We start from the raw sequence: 5,992 nt of genomic DNA on the forward strand, positions 1-5,992 counted from the left end.
GGGGCGGGGGGGGGGTGATAGGGAACACGGTCCCGCCGCCCCTCAGTCCCTACACCTGAGGTCGGCGCCCCCCGCAGCCCCCGCTCTGCCTCCGGTACTGAGACGGGGCGGCCCTCGCCGAAGGATCTCCCCGCCGCTATTTTAATCGACGGCCGGAGCGTGGTTTCAAACGCTTTACTGCTATTTTCCCGTCGAAATGAAAAGGGGCGGGTGTCGGGGCTGCGCGGTATCCACGCTGCCTCCCGCGGATCTCTGCCGGGGGGTTTATAGGACGCGGCTGGAATCCCGCATGTGGTCGGAGGGCAGGGGGACGAGGGGGGGCACCCGCCCGGAGCGCTCTGCCGCAGGATGTGCTTCCCACGAGCATTAACTGTCTCCCCGCGGTGGATCCGCGACCGTTAACGGCCGTTTCCCCGGCGGGTTGAAGGGGGCTGTAGCCAGCCGTCGGGGGAAACCGCCCGACGGGGGTCAATCCCCCCGCCTCCGGGGAAGAACGGCCCTTGCGGGATGCCCGGCTGCCCGCCCGAAGTAACCGCACCGGCGGAGAGCGGTCCGGTTTCACCGCTTTCCCGTCCCAGGGTGCGGGGGCAGAGCGGTGAGCGGGCAGGTCCCCTCACCCGGGACTCAACCGCACCTGGGCTCGGTGCGGGGCGCGCGTCCTCCCCGCCGGGCAACCGCCGCACGGCAGCCTCCTCCCGCCCGGACACACCGGTAAAACCTGCCAGCCCCGGGCATTCTACCGCGCTCCCCGTCGCAGGGCTCCCGGGGCACGGCTGTTTGACAAGTATCTGCGGGACGTGCGCCTGCCGCGGAAGCTCCGCGCCCCCCGCCCCGCGCATGCGCCGGCGCCCGGGAAGGGCCGCGCCCGCCGCCGTCGGTTGGGCTGCGCTGGAGGGAAGCGGCGACCGGAGGGGGCTGCGTGGCGATCAGGGCCAGCTGGCGCTGGGACGTGGCGTACAAGTCACCGGAGGAGTTACAGCTGCGGGCGGGGGGCGTGCGGGCTCCTACGGTTCTCAACAGACATCTCATGGGGGGTTACCGCGAATAAACCTTCCTTATGTAATTGTTTATTTGTCTTGCAGAAGCAGAACATTCAAACTACATCAAGCAAGAACTCTGGGGCTTGTGCAAAAAATTAATGATCCCCCCCCAATAATTAAGTTCACCTGAGCTGCTGCACCTCAGCATGAGAGATACAAAGTCAGCCATGGAAAGACGCTATAGAGAAGACTGACCTGAGCCTGAGGAGACCTTCTTGATTGACCTCATCGTCTTCTGAGGAACCTAAAATCAGAGAGCTGGAGTCAGTACTGTGTACATTGTACCAGAGTACCATATTTAATTACCTCTTCTCCAGTTTAACGGCTCATTAGAAGGCCATAAAATGCCAGGGCATTGACTCTGGGAAGTGACCTGTAAACTTATTAACTGTTTGAGACTTACCTAGCTCATCCGAACCACAATGAGATAACCAAGGCAATAGATAAAAATCAGCCGCTTTTTAATTTCTTTTTTATTTTATTTTCTTTCCCAAGTACCCATAAAGGCATTTCCCCTTTCATTGGTCTCTTACGAAAGCTACACAGTTGATGACAACAGAGGGAAAAGACACAGATTTGCAGGATATTGGAAGGTGTTTGTTTCCTTTATCAATATTTAATTGCTATAGGTAACCTAAGAACTAGTGAGGTTGTCTTTACTATGCTTAAATTGTACAACTTAAACAACCAGTTATGCCTTGGATATGATTTAAAAAAACCAAGAAATGATTCTTCAGGATTCTTTCATGGACAAAATTGTAACTTGATGCCAATTTATGAGTTATCAATAGAAAAATGCTTTCAATTGTGTCAGTTATAAAATTGCAGAGCATCACATGTAATAATATTAAAGTCTAGATCTCAATCTGAACCCAAAAAGTGAGTCAAAAAAATAGAGATGTGTGACTTAATGTAAACTACCTGAAAGATGTACTTTTGATCTAGTTGAGCAAAGCCTGGCTAATTTTGCATAATGCAAATAAAAACATCATGCAGAAAATGAGTACCACAGATGGCAGGAAGCATGAAGGAAAGGACCTTGGTTTTGGAGTAAGCTTGTTACTTAGGCTGTCCAGTTCATTTAATAAATGAAAGATGATTAGACAGGAGCATGCACAAACTCACCTGCTACAAGCCTGTCCTCATCATCCTCTACTGTCTTTTGAATAATCTACTTTTAACTAAAACCCATGCAAACCAAACAAGGGATTGCATTATCCTCATTTTTAGATATAAACAAAATTCTTTTCCCTTTTAGAGAAATCTGGGATTTGTCTTTTTCCAATTTCAGAGCACATCCTGACAAGTTATCTTCCTCTCTTAGTAAAATATGGGATATTCCACTAGGAGTGAGTGAAGCCAGAAGAAGAATGACCAAAGACAAATGAGAATCAAATTTCTCTAACTTCTTTTCTCATACAGTCAGTTATCCTGAGTCCTTTCCAACACCAGGAATCAGAAAAGGGGATGGTACAATCTTTCTTTTCGGTGCAACAACACTGGCAAGCTGATTCAGTTCCTCTTCTTTTGTAGTCACTCAATTTTCCACTGGAATGGTCTGGACTTTTGCCTTGCATTAAACCTAACTCTGCTTTTACACCTTCAAGCACTGAAGCCCAATCTCTTGTGTCTGCTTCTTTGTTCTGCCAACCTGTGGCTATGTGGCTTTTGTGTCTTTCAGATTTACTTGCATTATTTATGCAACATAATGAAATATGCAAGCATAGAGTAAAGGATCCGTTCCTGGCTTTGGCACGTAGTCTGCTCGGTTTATGAAGGGATTAAAAATAGGTATTTTGGGGAGCGGTGCTGGGACTCAAACGGGAATAGTACAGTTCTTAAAAACTAACAGAAAACAGCACAAGCTCAAGCTATTCTTGTTTCCAGTATCACCATTTCAAAACAAATTTGTACACATTACATATTTTAGTGTCATTAAGTCAAATAAATATTTTAGTGTCATTATCAGATCATTAAAGATAAAAAAAGAGACGTGATTTTTTAATAATGTAGCAATTATAGCTTCCCAATACGATACACAAAACTTGGCACAAGGGACATTACATAGAAAAGCTTGGGCATTCCCATTCCAGTGTGTATTTTACTGCATCCTACTGAAAGCCATAAGAATTCAGTCCCTGACTTAAATGGAAGCAAAATTGGGCTCTAAAGTAGCTCATGGTGAACTCTCCTATGCCTCCTTATGCAGTACAAAACCAGAAAAAAACCACGGCATTTTAGTTTTGTAACTATCTTGGCATTTACATGAATTCTGTAACTGCAAATAACAAAATACATCTGTTTAGGAATTATGCACTAGGCAGCAAGATCTTTTTAGAGAAAAAGTTACTTGCTTTGAAAGCAATCCTGGTTTAACTATGTATTCACAGCATGTGGAAGGGTACTGTAACAGTAGGCACAAAAAAATAACATTAACAGAACACAATATGGAATTATTGCAGGATATGAAATACAATGAAAGAAGTAGTACCAGCTAAAGACACACTGACAGACATCCAACAAAGGTAATCCACCTTTCCTTACAGGTAGCACATTCTGTAATTCAACTTGCTTAACAGCTTATATAATTTTGGGGTTTTTTTGACAACTTATCTGTCAGTGGGAAGTAACAGTAAGTTTATACCCATTTAAAAAGAAAAAAATCTCTTCGATAAGCATGGGTTTGAATTCAATAGCTTAAGCAAGTTTGCTGGCAAAAGATCCAGAAACGTAATTTGCTTGGATGAAAGCAAAGCAAACATACGTAGTTAGCCCATTAAATGTTATATACTTTCCTTCAAAAATAAGTTAAAAATAAAAATTCACATGTTAAACCTGTTTCGTTCACATTTAGTAGCAGCCAGGGGACTGACTTCTTCCATGGAGTAAAGCCAGAAATATTTTTTGAAAGAATGCTGGATATTATAAGTACAACCAGAGTGCAGAAGAACTAGAGAACAAAACCCACCAATGCTTTATTTTATAACAAAAGAAGTATGATAGTGATGCAAAGGAATAAAGGAAAGCATTCCAATCTTAAAAGAGCTCTTTTAGTTAACTCATCAGGAGTGAAAACTTAAATGGGCGAATGCTGCAAAGTATATACAAAATCTAAAAACTCCCTATACAGAACCCAAGCATAGAAAGAGCATAAAACATCAGCTTTTTAAACATATATATATATATACATACACACATTGTTCAGATATATTAGCTTAGAAAACACATTTTCTAATCAACAAACTTTGCTGTCTATCTTTTGAAGCAGTCAGTAAAAATTAAATAACACTTTATTCCTGTTTACAGTTCTTGACTGCTGGTTAGAAGCACTATGCACACAGTATTTTGATTTCAAACATCAGAAATGAGTGTTGTCTTATACTTTACAATAACTAGTTTTAAGAGTATGCACATGAATTCCTTAATGTACAATTCTAAATAATGGACTTATTCCTGAGATGTTTTCATTGTCTTAACTCGCTTTTTGTTTCATTTTTTGTAAAATAGTTTGAAATGTGTAAATAAGAAAAATGTACACTCAGGTGTCAATGTCCTTATGTAATTAAGGTGTGTGTGGGGGACATGACTTGAAAGCTGTCACAATTTCATTCTTAGTCTAGCCTTAATTTTCTTTGCTTTTCTTCCATACTTTTCTTCTTAGACCATTAAAATATTTTTTTAGCAAGTAAAGTTTATAACAAGCACACGTGAGATGCTGAAACTTTTAAAAAATGCTGATTCAAAAAAATTAATTGAACAACTAGCAAATTAAAATGTAGCCTTTCTTTACTAATTTCACACAATTTTGTCACTGAACTGAAGAAAGGTAATTACAGTTTGAAGTAATTAAAATAGCTTGGCAATAGTCCAGGTATGCTTTTCTCAGATATAAAAAGAGGGTGAGCATAGCTTAGCTTTTAAGAAATGAAGCACACTTTTTTGAAGATCAAACATCCAGCTATGCACCTTCCTACTACTTGTAAGAATGTCATTTGGCTACAGTGAGAACAGAAATAGAAGAAAGTAAAATGCGCTTCCCCCGTTGTTACTAATATGATTCTTTGGGCAATGAAAAGGAGTAATAAAACCCACCGCATCAGAATAGGAGCCACTAAAAGCCTGCCAACTATTTAAATAGGATCAAAGTTTCTCTTCAAAATGAAGTATTATTATTATATTAATATTGACAATTATTTTAGCATTAAAAACGATTTAAGAATTATTTAGGTTAAAACTTTAATAATATATACTAAAGGAAAACACTGAACAAGATTAGTTTTGTTTTAAGGATTTTTAGGATTTGTTGTTTAAGGATTTTGTTTTAAGGATTGAAATTAGGTATACACAATTCTCATATTTAGTGTATTTGATTTAGTAAAACCTGCAATTTGAATGTACATATGTTAATCAACTATAATTATTTCACAAAAAGCAATGTAAAATAAGTAAGTTTCAAACAAGGTTTTATAAGATTCAAAGATGAATTTTTTTAAATACACAATTTAAACATAAAACACACCACCCTCTCCTACTACTGCTTTTCTACTTCTTTCATATTTTAAGTATTTTGTTACCAGTTTATTGTTAGCATGGGCATATTGAAATTGCCACACATTGATTTGCTACACAGCAAATGAAACAATGAGAAAACTACCTTGTGATCTTATTGCAGCTGTTTTCAGAGCAATTTTTTGGGTATTTTTTATGTTATTTAGTATCAGTTCTTTGTAAGGAAAAAAACCTTTAAAAGCAACAATTCTCAAATCATATTCTGATAGATCAACATATTTTTTAGAGCTTGATCACTAATTTATTTTGTGGTTACTTATTTCTATGAGAAACTACATCTATTGTAAGATTTTATTTCCCCACTTGAAAACAAAACAATTTGCAAACAAAACAAAGTCAAATGAAGCTCTGAAGACAAATGTTAAAGGCCAAATTAAGAAAGA

The sequence above is a fragment of the Calidris pugnax genome, unplaced genomic scaffold (genome assembly GCF_001431845.1).
Source record: "Calidris pugnax isolate Ruff unplaced genomic scaffold, ASM143184v1 scaffold219, whole genome shotgun sequence".
NCBI lineage: Eukaryota > Metazoa > Chordata > Aves > Charadriiformes > Scolopacidae > Calidris > Calidris pugnax.